Genomic DNA, 18,592 nt, shown 5'->3' with positions numbered 1-18,592 from the left:
TCTGTGTTACTAATCTGAGCATATTCATGAGTTAAGATTTGTAAACTAGTTTTTACAGATGTATCAGAATCAAAAACACAACTTGAAGACGACAGTGACAACAGTAAACATTTGGGTAAAAGGGAATTCAGAATCAGAAAAAAAAAAAAAAAAAAAAACCTGAAGGCTTTGACCATTGAGGAAAGGAGTTTTGAATCTAGTCAATGAAGCTTTTGCTCTCAGATTTGAAGAGCTCTAACCCTGAGGGCAGCTTTCCACTTAATGTTAAGATGCTGGAAACAGGAGGACAGCAAAGGGTGCCCTCGCTGGGGTCCAGGGTTCCTCCACGTGGCTTCAGGTTCTGTGGGGCCTGCTGCTTAGATAGTTGAGGTAGTAACCTCTGGGTAATGGACAAAAAATTAAATAAGAAAGTGAGACATTATTTAAAACAAGAAAAAAAAACTAACTCTTAAGCAGCTAGAAAAAAAAGACATGTTCATTTGGGGGTATAAATTATAACTCAAAATAAAATTTTTTTTTTTTTTTTGGTTTTTCGAGACAGGGTTTCTCTGTGTAGCTTTGCGCCTTTCCTGGAACTCACTTGGTAGCCCAGGCTGGCCTTGAACTCACAGAGATCCGCCTGCCTCTGCCTCCCGAGTGCTGGGATTAAAGGCGTGCGCCACCACCGCCCGGCCAAAATAAAAATTTTAAATGCCACTATAGCCACAAACATCCAGAATGTCAGAAAAACTACAATGTAGTAGACAGCCTTTTAGAGTCCTCTTCTTGCTTCACCCCTTTTGGTGGTTGCTTTCAGTGAAGATTTAGTTATTGCTTTGCACAGAGACAAGAGACAGGGCATTTGATGATCTGGACAAGCAGGTCATTCTCCAATGACAGAGTCATGAGAAGGAAAGTCTAGAGGATCCGAGAGGACAGTCCATGGGATCGGAGATAAACAAGACAGGACAAGTGGGCTCAGGAGGTCTTGCACAAGTTACGTTTTGCGCCAAGCAAGCTTAATGAGAAGCACAGCATCTTACGTACTATTTCCAGGGAGGAAACAGGACAGAGTTATCAGAAGCTGTTGTACAATGGGATGAAATCACCAGGAAGCTAATAAATCAATGTTGTACAAAGGGAACATAAGTTATCTCCGAGCATTACAGGTAACACACAGTGGCCTTGGGACTGAAAGCCATAGCCCCATATGGTGGGAAGAGTTGGGCTTTCAAGATCTGAAGCTGCAGCTCTCATAGACTCCAAACCCAGGCCATTACTAGCTCTGCCAGGCATATTCTTGATTTTAGAGAAGGAACCATGTTCCCTCTACATACATCATAGCCTCAGGGAACACCTTGTATCATCCCAGTTCTCAGCAATTCAGTCCTTCCTCCAGCACTATTGCTACAAATTTACGTATGTTATGTCAGGAACCAAACTTGAACACATTTAGCTAAACAATCGCATTGACTTTGGTTAGTGATTCATGAGTCAATCAGTATCTTTTCTAAGATAGAGAAGGCTCTTTTCAGAAGGCAGAACAGTGACTTTTGTAAGGAAGTTTGAACAGGAATAAAGAAATCACAGAGTAAAAAAAGGGAATTGGTCAACATCAGGTTACCCCAATTTTTCTTCTTCCTAGTGACTAAGCAAGGGAACGTCTTTCTTTTAATTACTTTTTAAATTTTGAGACTATAATAGCATCTCTCCCTCCCTTTCCTCCTTCCAAATGCTCCCATATACCCATCTTGCTCTCTTTCAAGTTTGTGGCCTCTATTTTCATTAATTCTTGTTACACACACACACATACACACACACACACACACACACACACACACACACACACACACACACTCACACACACACACAAACACACACGCACACACACACACACACACACAAATACAATCTGCTTAGAATGTATAATGTCACTTGTATGTATGTGTTTCAGGGCTGATCATTTGGTATTGGATAGCCAGTTGGTGTGCTCTTCACTGGGGAATAATATTCCTTCCACTCTCAACATTCCTTAGTGACTATAATATTTTGTGTCCGGTTGAGGCCTCATTAGCTTGTCCCATCCACTTTGGAATGTCTGTTGTTCCTATTCAGCTCATGTTTAAACAGTCATGTTGATGAGAATCATGGATGTAACTTCTGACATTCCTAGGAGACACAGTTGCACAGCAAAGTCCATGTTCCTTTGGCTCTTACGTTCTTTCTGCCCCAACCTTTCCAGAATGATCCCTGAGCCTTAGGTTCAGGACCTGAGGTGTAGATCTTATCAGTTGGGACTGGGTTCCACAACTGCATTTTGATTGATTGTGGTTTTCTAAAATGATTGCTGCGAAAAGAAATTTCCTTGATGAGGGGTGAGGATGATACTTAACTATGGGTTCTTATCATTTCAGCTCAGATAGAAGAGGTCACTACATATTGGCTGCTGTGAATCACTTATGTTTTGGGACACTGGTCCATTTTCATGTTCAGTTTGATTATATGGTTGGCCTGTCACTGAATTTCATCTAGATTGTTGACCCTATTATAGAATCTTAGCACAAAAAAACCCTCCAAAAGCCAAAACAAATAAACAAACAAACAAAAACCTACAAATCAGACAACATAGTATATTCATGAAATGCTAACATTAAGAAGATAAGACAGGAGGCTATGAAGTTCAAGGCCAGCCTGGACTACACAGCAAAACTCTGTTGCACATAGCCAAAATGGAGAAATAGATGCATAAATAAGTAAAAGACTTTCTGTAGATTTAACTTATTAGTTGTTAATAGTTTCTAAAAGCACTTTTTAGCAATGATGTTATACTAGCATGACATATAAATATTTAGGATTTTTGTCAACTTTAAAAAAGACTCATAGCTATGTGTACTGGAGTAGCCTTGAATTCACAGAGATCCATAGTTTTTACAGAAAACTTTAAAGTATCTTAAACTTCACATGCACACACACATGCACAAACATACGATAGTCAAGATAATCTTAAACAATAAAAGAACTGCTGGAGATACCACCCACTTTAACTTTGAGTTACATACATAGCTATTGTCTTAGTTTGTCTTCTATTACTAAGATAAAACTCCATGCCCAAAAGCAACTTGGGGAGGAAAGGGTTTTTTTTACCTTATTCTATCATCCAAAGAAGTCAAGACAGAAACTCAAAGCAAGAACCTAGAATCTGGAACTGAAGCAGAGGCTGTGGAGGAGCATTTCCTTACTGATGTGGTCCCCATGGCTTACTTCAGCCTACTTTCTTTTCTTTTCTTCTTTTTTTAATAGATTTTTTCTTTCATATAATATATTCTGATTATAATTTCACTCTCTCCTACTTATCCCAGTACCTCCCCAACTACTGTCCTGTTTGGATCCATATCCTATCTCTTATTAGAAAACAAACAGACATCTAAGGAATAATAATACAATGCAATACAATACAGTACAATACAATACATTTAGATAAAACAAAAACAAATCAGGATAGGATGAAACAAACAGGAAAAAAAAAGAGCTGAAGAAAAAGCACAAGAAACACATATAGAGGCAGAGATACATTTGAATACACAGGATTCCCATAGAAAACACAAATCTGGAAGCCATAATACATATCCAAAGGACCTGTAAGGTAAAAAGAAAGAGAGAGAGAGAGAGAGAGAGGGAGGGAGGGAGAGAGAGAGAGAGAGAGAGAGAGAGAGAGAGAGAGAGAGAGAGAGAGAGAGAGAGAGAGAGAAAGGAAGCAAGGAAGGAAGCAGGCAAGCAGAGAGATCACATCTCATCCACACACAGAAAGCAGAGAGGTCACATCGTATCTGCCCACAAGAAGCAAAGAAAGGTGAGCAGCAGTGAGGCCAGGATATGACACCTCAAAGCTTGGTACTTGTGACTACCTCCAACAAGGCTGTACTTCCTAAAGGTTCCATAACTTTCCCAGATAGCACCCCCAACTGGAGACCAAGTGTTCAATTACACGAGCCTATGGGGGACATTTCTAATTCAAACCACAGTAGGCAAATTATTTCATTTTAGTTTTTGCAATGACAAAATTGAATCTAGGGTCCTATGCTAGGCAAGCTCTCCTCCATCACCAAGCTGCAGCACAACTAATTTTGGACATAGATGCCAAAAACCTAGATTGAGTGGGGGAAAAAAAGACAATCTCTTCAGAAAATGGTACTTGGGATACTGTATGCCAACATGTAGAAGAACAAAACCAGACCCATATCCCTCACTCTGTAGAAAAATCAATTCAAAATCGATGGAAGCTCTTACTTCAAGAACTGAAACTTTCAAACTGCTCTAGGAAAACCTGGTTAGGGGAGGATCTTCAAGACATAGGCACAGGCAAAAAGATTCTGACATAGAATTGGATAGCTAAGAAGATTAAACCGGGCTAGAGAGATGGCTCAGAGGTTAAGAGCACTGGCTGCTCTTCCAGAGGTCCTGAGTTCAATTCCCAGCAACCACGTGGTGGCTCACAACCATCTGTAATGAGATCTGGTGCCCTCTTCTGGCTTGCAGGCATACATGCAGACAGAACATTGTATAAATAATAAATAAAAATCTTTAAAAAAAAAAGAAGAAGATTAAACCAACTGTTGACAAATGGGGTTTCATGAAACTAAGGAGGCTTCTGTAAAGCAAAGGAAGCAGTTGGGTGGAGAGGCAGTCTCCAGAATGGGAGAGAAATTGATGCTAGCTATGCAATTGATCAACATCTAAATATATAAAGGAGTCAAAGACTAAGTTCTAAGAAATCAAATAATCTAATAAATAAAATGATTGAGAAAATGAACACAGAATGTTTAAAAGCTGAACTGTGGATGCTAAAAGCCACTAGGGAAATAAAAACTGAAGCAATATTGAGATTTCATACCATGCTAGTCAGTGTGACTACCATCAAGAAAATAAATACGGAGGAAATAGGAGGTTGGGAAGGAGAGGGAAATATGATTAGGCTGGGAAAATAATTAATTAGTTAATAAAAATTTTAAAAGAAAATAAATAGCAAGTTCTGATGAGAATGTGGGGAAAGAAATGTGGTAGGAGAAACAACTTCATCAAGCAGAATGGAAATCAGGGAGGTTCTTTCAAAGGCTAGAAACAGAACTACTATATTATACAGCTATAGCATTCTTAAGTATAAAAACAGAACACTTCTCTGTAAGAATATCACAAAATTATAGCACATCTATTTTTATTGTAATACTATTCACAATAGTCAAATTATACAATAATTCTAAGCATCCATCAGATGTAACTGAAAGTTTTCCTGTGTCCTGCCTGGCCTGTGTTCAGGACAAATCTTTCTCACTCGCAGGTCCTGCAGCTGTTCTGACCCAAGTAAATACACACAGGCTTATATTAATTAAAACTGTTTGGCCATTAGCTCAGGCTTACTACTGACTAGCTCTTACACTTAAACTTAGCCCTTTTCTGTTAATCTGTATGTTGCCACGTGTTCCATGGCTTTACCTGTGTGCCATTAAATGCTGCTCCCTGGACAGTGGGCTGGTGTCTCCTGACTCAACCTTCCTTTTCCCAGAATTCCCCTGGTTTGCTTACCCCGCCTATACTTCCTGCCTGGCTACTGGCCAATCAGCATTTTATTAAACCAGTGTACAAAAGCATTATACCACAGCAATCAATAGATAAATTGATAAAGAAAATGTGGTATGTAGACATAAAGGTGTTTTAGTGATCCACAAAGAAAAAAAATCTATTATTTGTAGGAAAGTGGCTACAATTGGAAATCATATACTAAAAGAAATACATTAAAAAACAAATTACATGAACTTTTAATCATTATTGCATTCTAGATTTTATATAGATGCACAAAATCTTATGACATGAAAGGTAGCAACGACAATAGAAGTAAGAATATCTGGGGGGTGGGGATGGGGAGAAACGAGAGGACAAGAATGATCAAAGCAAATGATACAGCTGTATATCTTTATTATTCCCTTCACTGTGTACTAAATACATGTAGTCAAACTTTGCATTAAAAAAGAAAGATGATGCAAAGCTACAGAGGGTAACTGTAATTTTTAAGACACCATGTTCAGTTAAATCACTAGGTATCCAACATGTTAACATGGAAAGGCAAGTAACACTCACACCCCCACCCAAGAAAATCATATGAACATTTTTGGTTTCTTTGCTAGAACCATCTGAATTAAGGAATACTTTTTTCCCTGCCTCTTTTTTTTTTAACAAAGAGAGAATGAGAATCAGGTCTTTGAGTTTACTTGGTGATAAATGACAGACAAATTCTAGTACTGAAAGTAATGCCATTTCTGTTTCCCAAGTCTGAACACTGAAGACTGATATGGCCTTTCCCCTATCCTATTGTATTAAATTCCCTTCAGGGACAAAACACCTCATTAATCAGATGCAACACCCATTAAAAACCCAGTCTGAGTCCTCTGAAGAATCATTCATCTTGGGATTTTTATCCCTGGCAGTCAAAGTATTTTTTTCAAGAATCCGAAATTTAGTTCAATTTTAAATCCTCATGATTTGATCTCTTCAAATTCCCAGGGCAATACATTCATGGTTTCTAACTGTCTACTGTGGCATTACATTCATCAAGCCTTACCACTGACAAAAGAGATGGAAATGGCATGGCTGTTGTGTGACAGACTTCCTGGCAATACACACCCCACACACATCCATTCACCCCAGACTGGGAACCCACAGCATACACAAGTACAGATACCGCCAAAGTCAAAATTGGTAAACCCCAGAGTTATATTGGGGTGACTTACAGGAATATGGGTGGGGGGTTACTTACAGGAGCAGCAATTACCCAAAGAAAGCATAACCAGGACCAACTCAGCCTGAGTGACAGCTCACAAAAGCTGGGAACTTGGGAGTACACTGCACAGAGTTCAGGCAGCTCAACAAGTTGGAGAGTATCCTTTCCATGTGGTTTAATTGGCCAGAGCCTCTTCTAGGCAGCCCTGCCAGTCTTTGCCTCTTCCAGGCTGTTCAGCTGGTTTCTCTGCAGCTTTGCCCATCTGAGAGTGGCTCAGTGCGATTTGCTGGTTATGTACTCTTGGAGAGAGAGGTACCTAAAGAATCCTGTCAGTTTCAGCTGAAGCTATTTTTCGTTGTTTATTTCCTGTTATGATGTGTCCCTGGAGTGTTTACACCTCATCCTAGAACATCCTGTTGTTTCACCTCCTTGTAAACATTCTATTGTTTCACTTTTCTTTTATAGTCTGTGTCTCAAGACATTTCCCTCCAAGATGGAAAGTTTTAATCATGGAAGAAACTGTTGCATAGCAACGGTCCATCAAAGACTTTGAGGAACGTAAAAGTGACAGTAAGAATGTACTCCGAAAGCATTTAAATTATTTTATGTATCACAATTAGTCACACATGATAAGTAATCTAGTTAGATAAAAAGAAATTGAGAAATTTGCACACAGTGCAGCTATGATGCTGCAGCACAAACTAAAATTTCTTCTTTAAACCATCATTCTTCAAAACTTCTACTCTTATAGAAGGCCATACACTTGAGATGGAGTGAGGGGGAAACATGAAGGGGGTTGGAGAGAAGACAGGGAAGGGAGAGTGATGTAATTGCATTTTAATTAGAAATTTTTTAATAAGAAAAATTTGCTCTTAAAGAAAACCTGCTCATGGCCAGCTGGACACTAATGGCAGCACATGGCTACAGGCTCAGCACTTGGTCCTGCCTGGGCTGCATAGAGAGTTCCAGGCAGTCAGGGTTGAAGAGACCCTATGTCAAACTAAAGAGCAAGCAACAAACAAACAGACCAACCTAAACAAACAGCAAGAAAAAGGCTTACTCATTTTCTTTTATATTTCTTTCTTTCTTTTTTTCTTTTAAGGTTCACAGTAGGTCAAGTTTAAACTATGAAACTGCCAATGAGGCAAACTGAGTTTATGCAAAGTAACTAAGGGTAGTCTCTGAATCATATTTGGTGCTGCATCAGGGCATCGTTAACTTTGCTCCCAGTCTTAAAGAAGAAAAGTTTTTTTTTTTTTTCTCCACATTACAAATTTGACCTTCTGTTCTTGTTAGGGTCCTGGAGAAGTCCCAAAAAGACCATCATCTACATATGCAATCAGCAAATGCAAGAGCATTTATTATTCCAGCATGCTGGGGCCAACCATCCTACACAAAGGCAAAATAGTGACGACCCTAGAGAAGCTCATAGGCTCCTTCTAAGCACATCCAAAGGGAGTTCCTAGCAGGTAGGTCATTTCAGATATGATTGGCTTATGCAAGTGGCAATTATATCAGTATGTTCTAATTGGCTTGGGCTAGCAAGGGTTGGTTAAGGTTACAGTTTTTCCATTTTGGGGCAAGTCTGGACAAGTTCCAGGCTTTGTCCCTATTTGGTTATTACCCTGAACTGCTGTGATTCAGGCCTGGTACTGCACATACCAGGCCTCCTCGTCCTTGCTGTTGGGTGTGTTGGAAATTAACTTTCCTTTGTTCATGGCTTCCTCAGAAACTGCCTGCTTAGTTCCAAGAAGCAGGGACAGAGGCCTAGTTCTTAATTGAGTTATTAGGACAGGCTATCATGATATTTGCCTGGCCCTCTTATGCTGACTATGTGATAGGGCAAGACAGTACAGAGGTTACCCCTTCATGTATTCTTGCTGAGATCATTTTAGGTTTAACTAGAATTTGTTGGAGAATCTTGGGGGAAATTACCCAATATCAGAAACCCAAGGTCAAGATATTCCAGCTAATTTATCTTGGCTTCTATTAAACTGCCTACTTGTGCAGACAAGCTAACAGCTTATCTTAGCTTCTGTTAATCTGCTTGCTTGTACAAACCTCCCCCTGTAACTGCTAAGTGAAATACAGGATGTGGTTTTTGCTTTCAAAAGCTTCTTCCTCTAAATACTAAGAGCTACACTTCATTCCTGAATACCTGAGTATGGTTCCAGCCAGCTGGAATGAAGACTTTCAATTGGGTATAGACTGTGTCTGAGTGGTCTTATCTGGTGGGCTCTCTATAGCAATTATTAGAAATAAATTCATAGTGAATACCCCAGTAATAGAAAACACACTCTTAAAATACCCCCTCCAAATCCTATTATTCTACTTTGTATTTCTTTTTTTTTAAAGTTTTTTTTTAAATGTATATTTGGGTTTTCCCTGCATGTATGTCTATGTGAGGAAGTCGCATCCCTAGAAAAGGAGTTACAGACAGTTGTGAACTGCCATGTGGGTGCTGGGAATTGAACCTGGGTTCTTTGGAAGAGCCGCCAGAATGGCCAGTGCTCTTAACCACTGAGCCATCTCTCCAGATCCCTACTTTGTATTTCTAACTCACTTTCCACCACATAATATTTCCCCCCACCTATATCCCTAGTCCCAGCTGATAAGCTTCCACCATCCCGGGACTTCTTTTGTGTATACTACACTTGAAGCAGAATAGAGAAGAAAACACAATAAAACACATCTTTTGCAAATTGGAAAGCACCATGAAACTTGAGACGGGCGGCAGAGACCTTTGGCACAACTAGTGAAGCAGTTGACTTAATGGTTACTTATTTGGGGCACATTCCTGCCTTGAAGTACCAAAGGCTAGCTTGCAGGACTTTGTGTACTAGAGATACATGTAAATTTTGTCTGGAGGACAAGGTACCCCCAAAGTTAGTCATCCTGTACAAGATATTAAACAGTTTAATATCTCACTGATTAATTTAGCTTTACATTTCTTTTTAAAAAATAGAGAAATTATATATACATATATAAATAGATGTAACACATATATTTCATAAGTATTTGTTTGAACTCATCATAATATCAGTTTCTCACATCTTAATAAGCTAAATACTTGATTGTGTTCATTTTATATTTGCCTATAGTCAAAATTAAGCTATTTGATAAATATATTTAATATATCCTAAATTGTAATTTTATGATAATAACCACAGACAATAACAAGCTATTAGTACATAATTTTAACATTCCAAAATAATGCAATTTTAGGGCTATAAGGCACCAGTAATTTCCTGTTTTTCTTTCCCTAATCTCAGCTGATGTTCTTTTCCTTGTTACCAAAATGCATCATTTAAGATATTTTGTTACATTATTTATTTATTGTGTGTGTGTATCCTATTATTTTGCCATGACTGTTTATAAGTTCCAAGAATTTTCTGGAGTCATTAGGGTGTTTTAAGTATAATGTAATCTTCAAATGGGTTTATTTTAACATCTTCCTTTCCTATTTGTATCCCTTTCATGTCTTTCTGCTCTCTTAGCCAAATGTTCAATATCAAATTAGAGGGGTGAGAGTGGGCACCCTTGCCTCATTCCTGATATTACAGAAATTGTTTTTAGTTTTTTTTCTCATTGAAAGTTCTTTCCTCTGCCAATGAGTTCAAACTTATTTCTTACTTTCTCCTTTATCATACTCATGGTATCAGGTCCTACACTGAGATCCTTGATCCAGTTGGAGTTGGGTTTTATGCAAGGTTAGAGATAAGGATTATGTTTCATTCTTCTACATGTTTGTCTTAGTTTGGGTTTTCATTATTGCTGTGAAGAGACACCATGACCACGGCAACTCTTATAAAGAAAACATTTAATTGAGGTGGCTTGCTTACAGTTTCAGAGGTTCAACCAGTTATCATCATGGCAGGGATCATGCCTATATGCAGGCAGAGGTGTTGCTGGAGCTGAGAGTCCCACATCTTACAGGAATAGGAAGCAACTAACACAGTGGGGGGTGTCCTGAATATATGAAACCTCAAAGCCCACCCCCATAGTGATACACTTCCTCCAGAAGGTGTAATCCAGATTAAAGGTGTGCCCTCCATTAAAGGAGTGTGTCATCTAGCCTTCTCCAACAAGAGGACACTTTCTCCAACAAGGCCACACCTCCTAATGGTGCCACTCCCTGAGTTTAGGGGGGTCAAACACATTCAAACTACCACAATGTTGCTATTCAGTTTGTCCAGCACCATTTGTGGAAGATGTTATCTTTTTTCCCCCCAAAGTGTACTGTTGGTATCTTTGTCAAGAAATAGGTAGATATACGAGTGTGGGGTTATACATGGGTCACAGTTCTATTCTATTGATCAATGTGTTTTTGTGCCAGTACCATGCTGTTATTACTATAGGTCTGTGATACAATTTAAAAGATGGAATGGTGATACTTGCAGCATATCTTTTATTGTTCACATTGTTTTTGGCTACCTTGGGTCTCTTTTATTTCCAAATGAAATGTAAGAACATTTTTTTCAATTTCTGTGAAGAATTGCACTAGTTGCATTGAATCTGTACAACGACTTTGCTCAGTGGGATGGACATTTTCATGACTGTCCTACTAATCCACGAGCATGGGAGTTTTTTCCATCTTCTCATGTATTCTTCGATTTGCTCCTTGATTAGCTTACATTTTTCAATGTGCCAATCTTCTACTTTCCTGGTTTGATTCATTCCAAGTTGTTTGTTTGTTTGTTTGGGGGCTATTATGAACAAAATTGTTTCCTGATTTCACTCTCAGTGTGTGCGTTGTTTTTGCATAGGAAAGCTGCTAATTTTTGTGTGTTGCTACTAGGTTGATGAATCTATTCATCAGTTCTGGTGCAGTCATTAGGTTTTTTATGTAAAGAATCATCTCATTTACAAGTGAGGATGTTTTGGTTTCCTTCCTATTTGTATCTCCTGACTCATTTGTCTGATTGTTCTAGGTAAGACTTCAAGTTCTATATTGGACAAGAATGAAGAGAGTGGATGTGTTTGTTTTGTTCCTGACCTTAGTGGAACATTTCTGCTTTGTTTTGTTTTGTTCTTGTTTTTTTCCACTTAGCATGATGTTGGCTGTGAATTTGGGGTGTGATGTCTTTATCAAGTTAAGATATATTTTTAGGTTCTCTAGTACTTTTATCATGGAGGGATTTTTGTCAAAGTCCTTTTCTGTATCTGATAAGATGAATGGGTGATTTCTGTCCTTGAGTATATTTATGCTAATAAATATTTAACATTTTTTTTTTGTTTTTTTGGGTTTTTTTTTGTGTGTGTGTCTGTCTGTAAAAAGTTGAATGGGGGAGTTGAATATCTATTCTATTGACTAGTCTGATGTTGAATGCTCAATTCCACTCCACTGAGTGATGAAAAAGAAATTTATTTCAGTAAAATTATCAAACTGCACACATATGAAATACACTAAGAATTGATATATCCCACTAATAAACCACCAATGACCATAAAATGGGGAAAAATAATATAGAATACACCATGAAACCATAATTTAGTTACAAGAAATATAGAAATACTAAATGAGTGGAAAATTGGAGGTAGAATGGAAAAGAGAAAATGGAGGGAAGCAAGGATAAATAAATGAAAAGGAAAAGAAGAATGGAAAAGAATTTTATAGGGAAGCAGAGTGGACTAAGAGATTAGAATGTATGAAAAATAAAACAAAGATTTCTCAATAATAATAAATCACAAAATTGAAAAATATGAAAAAGGGAATAGAAAATAAAAGCACGTATTTAAGAAAAATCAAACCAAACCAAACCAAATAATCCATTATAATAAAAATTGAAATATTACTAATAAATAACAGGAAAAAAGAATGCCCAATAATGAACAATATGTAAACAAAATTATATGACTGGAAACAAGAAATAAAACATAAATTAAGCCGGGCGGTGGTGGTGCACGCCTTTAATCCTAGCACTTGGGAGGCAGAGGCAGGCGGATCTCTGTGAGTTCGAGGCCAGCCTGGTCTCCAAAGTGAGTTCCAGGAAAGGCGCAAAGCTACACAGAGAAACCCTGTCTCGAAAAAAAAAAAACAAAACATAAATTAAAAAATAGAGTAAAGTTAAAATACTGTAATACGGTCAAAAGTGCAACAAAAAAAGAAAAATGCAAGGACAAAAGAAAAACGATGAAATGATGGGGCAACTTCTTTCTGTGTCTTCAAAAGCTGAGATTGGCACTTTTAACACGGCACAGGAAAGGCTGCAGAGCTGTCTTTCCTACGACTGATGCTGATGGATTGGACACAGGTCCGATGTGCACTAAAATTATCTTGGCCTTTCTTGATTTTCTGAGGTCCTGTCCTGGACACACTCAGTTTTGCAATCTGTGAACTGGGCAATTCCTCTCACTTTCAGCAACTTCAGCTTATAGGGACGACTGTGTTCTAGCTATGATTTATAGAGCTCATTTCCACACATCACCGTTCAACTCCTCTGAACTTTTCGGAGATCCTATCACTACCTTTGGGAATTTCTGGGGCTCTTTCTCTCTTGGGAATAAAAACTATTGATGATGATGATGATGATGATGATGATGATGATGACAACGACGAGGACGGCAGTTCCTTACCCAGTCACGCAGAGGCAGCATATAGCTTGCCAGATTTCAGAAATACTCTATTTTCACATGAAGTAATATTTGAAAGGCTACCATGACTAAATGCCAGTCACTCGTGGGCAAATCTAGTCCTTTGGAAATGATGGCTTCTTGTATTCATATTTAAAACAAATGCTAGATTTTCACATGGGCAACAGAATGGTAGCCACTTATGAGAGAGACACAAGAATGGAATGCTGTTTTGGCTTTTATGCAGAATACAAAACTGTTCTGACAATGCTAGAACAAAAACTTCAGCCATTTATTTTTTTTAAGTTGTAACAATCAATGCACCCTGGAAGGTCAAGTTTCTTTTTATGGTAGTCCACACGAAGTTGACAATTTATCTCAAAGGGCTCAAAGCTGAAGGTTTGATAAATCATGGCAAAAGCCCAGGGTCATGTATACTTTGCTAGACAAGAGAAGGTTTGCCTCCATAGAAACCATGAGGGCATTATGCAGGAGGAAAGGAAGTGAGAAGAGCAGATGGTTTTAACAAAAGGCTATAGGGACCGATGGCCCTGTGATTGACATTTAAGGCCCCACCAAATATAAAAGCTTTCTCATCTCTCCCACTCCTCTGAGACACCCCTTTAGTAGTCTCCTTTTCTTCTTAGTTGGCATTATGGAGCATTCCTTTTAAACAAGTTTAACTTCTACATGTTTTAAAAGGAAAATATAGTGTGAGTTTCCCTGGTCCTCTGGATTTCCCAAGTCAGTGTTACCCTGATCCACTCATTTCTACTTATAATCTATTAGAAACTTGTTGTGGGCTCTTATATGAGTTTGTGTTTTAGCCTGCTCATTTATTCCCCACTCAATACATAATGCTACCACCAACCTCTTACCAGTGTGTGTGAAATGAGATTTAATGTGTATGTGTGTGTGGGAGAGAGAGAGAGAGAGAGAGAGAGAGAGAGAGAGAGAGAGAGAGAGAGAGAGAGAGAGAGAGAGAGAGACAGACAGAGACAGAGACAGACAGAGACAGAGACAGAGAGACAGAGAGAGACAGAAAGACAGAGAGACAGAGAGACAGAGAGAGGCAGAATGTTCAGCAGCATCTCCCCACGTTCACTTCAACTAGGACAGCACACAGCATACAGCAGAACCCCACACCTAGGAGGTCCTCACAATCAAATATGTTTAGAGCTTTTGCATAGTTACTCATTATTTTAATTATCTTCCTATATCTGAACCCTGTTTTGTCATCTATTGAGAATGATCATCTTTCTTTTTTCTTTTCTATTTTGCAAGTTGGGACCAAGGTTAATTCAGAAAATATGATGCTTGTTAGATGACCTTAATGTGCCTTTTCTGCATTTTAAGCTGATTTTTAATGATTTATTTATTTTTAAAGATAAAAAATACTACTATGTATTACTATGTGTATGCTCATGAGTTTATGTATATGCCCACATGCCTGCAGGTGCCCTTGGAGGCCAGAAGAAGGTGTCATCTGACACTGGAACCACAAAGTACATAAATGTTAGAAATTGAACACTGATTCTCAGGAAGAGAAGAAAGTGTTCGGGACCACTGAGACATTCCTCCAGCTCCCATTTTATTCTTATTATGTGGATATGGTTATACATGTACAAGTGCATCCAAGTGCTCATGGAGGTTGTATGAGGAACTCTGATCCCTGGAGATACAGGCAGTTGTGAGCTGGTTGGCAGGGGTCGAAGGCCAGTCCTCTGTAAGAAAAGCAAGCATTCTTAACTGCTGAGCCATCTCTCCAGTCCCTCTTTTAGCCATTTTAATTCATATTAGCAACAGGTATGTTATTCACAATTTTTATATTCAAAATTCTGTTAGATAGGTAGATAGATAGATAGATAGATAGATAGATAGATAGATAGATAGATAGACAGATAGGTAGATAGATAGATAGATAGATTTGTAGGGTTGCAACGTAGCTCATAAAGGAACACATATTTGGTATGCACAAAAATCTAGGTTTCATCCTAGTAGAGCAAGAAAAAAATGTAGAAAAAAATCTCTCTTCTGACCTTGTAGTTCAAGTAATTCCCTTTTGGAGATCAGTTTGTATTAGTTTGTACGTGTGCCTCTAACTTTTATGTTCATGTGTGTTCTCAGGTGTTGACATGCAAGGCAACATCTGATAACTTACCTCTCTACTTTCTTCTTTTCACTAACAATGTATCTTAAAAACTTCCCATATCAGTAAAAATAAGGGAACTGCTGTTTCTCCCTCCACCATCCCTCTCTCTGTCCCCTTTTCTTCCTTTCCTCTTCTGCCTTCTTGGTGAGATTGTGTATGGTTTCATTCTGTGATTGAACATAATTTATCAGTGCTCTGTTGATGGACTCTAGGGAGGTTTGTGCTTTTAAAAAATCATGATGAGAACTTCCACATTCTGTGCCATTTTCTGAGAGTTCAGGTAACTCAGTATTGTACATTACCTGTGATAGGCTTGCTGACTTAAATGACAGGGGAGTTTATAATTTTAGTAAAGTCCAACAAATGCTTTCCATTGCAGCAACATTTTGTAGCCCACCAGCAATTTCTCAATGTTTTCATTTCCCTTTACAAACTCATGAATTTTACTAAAAACTGTATGTTACCACAGCATCATTTTAATGTTCCCTAGCTCTGTGAGTAAAACCCTATAATGCCTTTTCTTAAAAACTGAAATCAAGTTGATCTCATTTTTTTTTTTCTTTTTGGTTTTTCAAGACAGGGTTTTTCTGTGTAACAGTACTGGCTGTCCTGGAACTTGCTTTGTAGACCAGGCTGGCCTCGAACTCACAGGGATCCACCTGCCTCTGCCTCCCAAGTGCTGGGATTAAAGGCATGCACCACCACCTCCCAGCCTTAAAATAATTTATTTAACTTTATTTTGTGCACATTGGTGTAAGGGTGTCAGATCCCCTAGAACAGTAATTACAGACAGTTGTGAACTGCCATGTGGGTGATGGAAATTGAACCTGGATCCTCTGGAAGAACAGCCAGTGCTCTTGACCACTGAGCCATCTCTCCAGTCCCTGATCTCATTTTTTTTTCATTTTTTTTATTAAGAAATTTTCTACTTACCCTACATACCACCCACAGATCCCACCTCCTCCTTTCTCCCAGGCCCCCAGCCTTCCCTCCCAGGCCACCCCTCATCCCCACATCCTCCAAATCAAGGTCTCCCATGGGGAGTCAGCAGAGCCCAGCACATGAGCCAAGGCAGGTCCAAGCCCCTCCCCACTGCACCAAGGCTGCACAAGGTGCCACACCACAGGCATCAGGCTCCCAAAAGCCTGCCCATACACCAAGGATGGATCCTGATCCCACCCCCCCAACCCCCCAAACAGCTCGGGGTAAACAACTGTCTCCCATATCTAGAGGGCCTACTCTAGTCCCATGGTGGCTCCACAGCCACTAGTCCACAGTTCATGGGTCTCCACCAGTGTGGCCGGTCTTCTCTGCACGTCTTCCCATCATGATCTCCACGTCTCTGGCCCATAAGGGATCCTCTCTCCCATCTACTGGATTCCCGGAGCTTAGCCTAGGGCCTAGCTGAGGATCCCTGATTCTGCCTCCATCAGTCACTGGATGAAGGTTCTATGATGACAGTTAGGGTATTCACTACACCGGTCACTAGAGTAGACCAGTCCAGGCACCTCCTTGATTACTGCCAGCAGTCCAAGGTGGGGTCATCCCTGTGGATTCCTGAGAGCGAGCCCGGCACCCTGCGCCTTCCCACTCCCATGATGTCTTCATCTATCATAGTATCTCCTTCTCTGCTCTCCCACTCCGTCCCTGCTCCAGCTCGACCCTCCCATTTCCCTAGGTTCTCACATCCCCAATTCTTGCCCTCTACCACCCCCCCTACCCCCAGACCACTCATGCAGATCCCATCCACTTCTACTCCCAGGGTCTCTCCTTATCAGCTAGCTTCTCGGGAGCCGTGGGCTGCAGTCCAGCCATCCCTTGCCCTACATCTAGTTTCCACTTATGAGTGAGTACATACCATGTTTGTCCTTCTGAGTTTGGGTTACCTCACTAAGGATGATATTTTCTAGTTCCATCCATTTGCCTGCAAATTTCATGATACCATTGTTTTTTACTGCTGAGTAGTATTCCATTGTGTATATGTGACACATTTTCTTTATCCATTCTTCAGTTGAGAGGCATCTAGGTTGTTTCCAGGTTCTGGCTATTACAGATAATGCTGATATGAACATAGTTGAGCATGTGTCCTTGTGTTAAGATTGAACATTCCTTGGGTATATGCCCAAGAGTGGTATGGCTGGGTCTTGAGGTAGATCAATTCCCAATTTTCTGAGAAACCACCATACTGATTTCCAGAGTGGCTGTACAAGTTTGTATTCCCACCAACAGTGGAGGAGTGTTCCCCTTGCTCCACATCCTCTCCAACATAAGCTGTCTTCAGTGTTTTTGATCTTAGCCATTCCTGACAGGTGTAGGATGGTCCTGATCTTCATTTTTATATGTTTTCTTTAACTACAGATTTTGGATTTTGAGTCAAGGAAATATCTTAGTAAAATTGGAAATTCATCAATAAATATATAGGAAATTCTGAAATTTCATATTTATATGTAAAATTCATTTAGAATTAATTGTATAGAATCAGACCCAAACTTCATTTCTGCAACTGTACCAATGCCATGACCATCATTGCCTTGATAAAAGGTAATACCTTTGATATCCTAGCCACCTGTATTCATTTGAGTCTATTTATAATTTTTTGTTTGGCATTTTTTTCAGTAATCAATCCATCTGTTTCTTTCTTAGTATTAGGCTGTTTTATTTATGAAAGTACTGTATTTTGTTTCATCATTGTTGACTTTAGTGCTGGAGGTGTAACTCAGAGACTTATACATGCTTGGTACATTCTGTAGCTTTACACCTTGTTATAATAACTAATGGGGTTATTCATGTTTTTCAATTTTCCTAGTCACTTTTACTTTGTTTATTCCTGAATAATGACCTCAGGATTAAAATAGAATAAGTCTCAAAATAATAAGTATATACCTCTGAAATTTTTTAAAGTAATTTTATTTTGTATTACATAAATTTATAAGTTAAGCATGGAATAATATCAGATGTTGAAATTTTTCCTACAAGGAACATGACTTTTTAAAATTTATTTGGAGTTATCTGATCTTCTTCAGGAGTCATCTGAAGTTTTCCTCCTAAAATACTCATGTAGCCTTTTACTCCCCTTGCTTCTGGGTAGTACCTTGTTGCAGATATTACAGGTATCA

The 18,592-nt window shown here is 39.0% G+C and overlaps 1 long non-coding RNA gene across 2 annotated transcripts in view; it reads left to right on the top strand.

Moving 5' to 3' along the window:
• Window positions 1-1,919: 1,919 nt before the first annotated feature.
• Window positions 1,920-18,592, top strand: part of LOC128098631 (uncharacterized) — a 37,246-nt gene continuing 20,573 nt past the window's right edge. The window contains exons 1-2 of one of the 2 annotated variants that reach the window (XR_008214299.1): window positions 1,920-7,321; window positions 8,048-8,220. This is a non-coding gene — a long non-coding RNA (uncharacterized LOC128098631). Of the gene's footprint in view, window positions 8,221-18,592 lie in introns of both variants that reach the window. The other variant, XR_008214298.1, reaches the window with a different exon arrangement.

This window comes from Peromyscus californicus, unplaced genomic scaffold (assembly GCF_007827085.1).
Source record: "Peromyscus californicus insignis strain IS unplaced genomic scaffold, ASM782708v3 Scaffold_6__1_contigs__length_162567912, whole genome shotgun sequence".
Classification (NCBI taxonomy): Eukaryota; Metazoa; Chordata; class Mammalia; order Rodentia; family Cricetidae; genus Peromyscus; species Peromyscus californicus.
Note: the sequence above shows the minus strand (reverse complement) of the source record. Positions and strands in the feature narration are given on the sequence as shown.